The 2,425-nt window shown below is 53.8% G+C and overlaps 1 protein-coding gene across 1 annotated transcript in view; it reads left to right on the top strand.

The window, feature by feature from the left end:
* Positions 1–656: 656 nt before the first annotated feature.
* The window catches only part of CCR7 (C-C motif chemokine receptor 7), a 12,524-nt gene continuing 10,755 nt past the window's right edge, over positions 657–2,425 (top strand). Inside the window, exon 1 of the mRNA XM_027905920.1 lies at positions 657–672. The gene's annotated coding sequence lies outside the window, so the exon portion shown is untranslated. The remainder of the gene's footprint in view (positions 673–2,425) is intronic.

Raw genomic sequence — 2,425 nt, 5'->3', positions numbered from 1 at the left:
CCAGTTTTCTTCCAAAGACAGCAGTGGATTGGTGCTAAACCTTCCACCTTTTGATCAAGGTAACACAGCTCACAGCGAGGATGTTTGCTGGTTGGTCAAACTTCAACCCTCAATTATTTTTAGGGGCCATAATACTTAATCTCCCTAATAAGTATCTCTTTAGCTCCCTAAACAATTAGCTGCTCACTAGTGTTTGATACCCTGTGGGTATTCCCAGCAGTTTGCCCTCAACTGTGGGAAGGCTGAAACCCTCTCCAGACACAACTGGTGCTCGTGTGCCCTCCCTGGCATAGTTCTGTGAAGAAATTCCTCCTGCTGTCCATGCTTTGGCACAGGGCAGATGCCAGTTTGGTAAATATATCTTTTTTTTTCCTTCAAAAAAAAGAACTGGAGAGCAAGGCCATCGCCTGGGACGTGGCACGAAGCAGGTGAGTTCCCGGTGACACCGGCTGTGCCCTTCCCTGCTGTGGGGACCACTGTGGGCAAGCTGCACACTCCTGTCAGAGCTGGCACTGCACAGATTGCTTCCTCCCCCGGGGTGGTGGGGGGGATAAGGATCTGTTAATAACCTCGTGGTGAGATCACAATCATGAGACGTTTGTCAGGGCATCCCCTGCGGCCGCACAAAGAACTCCGCCGGGTGAGGAATCCCAGCTCGGTGCCCCTCTGAAGGTCAGGAATTTACTCCACGATTTCACTTCTGCTATTTTTGTTTGTTGGGGAACAATGACGTCAAACCCCCCCCCCCCTCGCCCCCCGCTTTCCCGAGCAACCCCCCTGACTTCCACCACAAACCCCCCCGAGGTGGGACATCAGAGAAGGGGGTCTGGGCAGGAGCAAAGCCAGAGCTGGGAGATCCTGGGCACCCCAGGCTGGCACTGCTGGGCAGAGGGGGCAGCAGGGCAGATGTCAGGGTCCCTCCTTGATGTCAGCACAGGGATGAGACCGGGAAGTGCAGCTGGGAAAGGTTCACCCTGCGCTCACCAGCGCTTCTGTCTGGGCATCTCCGGCTTCCTCCAGCGAAGGGGATGAAGGGGATGAACCTCCCCGTGGCTCAGAACAGGGGGAGGGAGCCCGAGTTTCCATCTCGACTCACCTAAAGCAAAATTGGTGTGAAATACCAGGAAGTTTTGAATCCAAGAATGTGCCGTGTTGTGCCTCTCTCAGACCACCTCCTGAGGCGGAGCCCTGAGTTCTGCTTTCCAAGATCCCCCAGCCCGTGTGTGCTGCCCAGGCACCATCTCCTGCAGCGCTGGGATCATTCCCACCTCGGGATGTCCATGAGTTAGGACAGCCTGCAGGAATCCCCTGGCTTTACACACAGCCCATGGGTGCGAGACACAGACCCCGACCCCCTCGCGATATTCCGTCGGCTGAGTGAGTCACAGTTTAATGTCAGATCAATTCAAGATTGCACAGCTCAATTCGGTTCTAACTGGATGTTTCAGCTCAAGTGGAACCAACCTGAACTGAACCAAAATCTCTCTTTCTGAGCAACTTCCTGTGGAATTTATCAGGAAATGCGTTTTCGTTGAGAAGCTGATTGATGAACCTGCGGCCTGGGCAGCAGGTTTGAATCACTGACTTCCACTCCTCTGGCACTGAAGGGGAGCAGGGGGACCCAGGGACTGGAAATACCTGGTAACTTGATTCTTTTTGTAGAGTTAATTAACTTCTTATACGGGTAATTAACTCTGGGGTAACAAATGGGCTCTAGTGACACAGCAGTGTGGCTTCCCTGGGCACGGCTCAGGCCTGGCACTGGTGGAGTTCGGTGTGTCTGCTCACCCAGGATCACAGATCCAGCTGCTCACAGGGCACCCGGGCTCAGGGAACGTGTCAAAGAGATGGAATCACTGAGGCATGAAATAGGCTGGAAATATATACAATTGAATTAAGCAAAGCTTTAATAACTGCTCTGAGAACTCCCTGGGGATAGAAATGTGACTGTAAAGAAATTCAGCGTCACACACACACAGCGCAGATTGTTTATTTGAAATATTCCCATTCTTTTTTTAAGAAAAACAATTTGCTTGAATTGGGCTCTGGCAACACAGAACTTGGCACGTATCAAAGCTCTGAAGAGGAAGATTTGGGACCATGGGCAGAAAACAAACTGCAAACCACCTGCCTGCGCCCCCTCCTTGTCTTTGGCTTCAGCCAGCGTGGACCTGGGGATGGATCCACCGAGACACTGCCTGCTGCCTCTCCCTGGGGCAGTGGGGGCCCAGGGCACCCCGAGGGGCCCGTGCCCCTCTCTGCACACCCACCCCTCCCCAGGCAGCGCCGTGACCACGCGTGGATCCCTCGCAGCCCCGTTACACCCCCCAATTCCGGGTATTCTGCCCGTACCCGCGGGAAGTCTTTCATCTCTGGTCCTCCTTGGGGGAAGTGGTTACGAGATAAAGCTCTCGAGGCACTGTAC

The sequence above is a fragment of the Empidonax traillii genome, unplaced genomic scaffold (genome assembly GCF_003031625.1).
Source record: "Empidonax traillii isolate 1590-97213 ecotype Southwest subspecies unplaced genomic scaffold, ASM303162v1 scaffold1222:size288430, whole genome shotgun sequence".
In the NCBI taxonomy this organism is placed as follows: domain Eukaryota; kingdom Metazoa; phylum Chordata; class Aves; order Passeriformes; family Tyrannidae; genus Empidonax; species Empidonax traillii.
The sequence above is the reverse complement of the archived record's forward strand: the minus strand, read 5'-3'. Positions and strand labels throughout refer to the sequence as shown.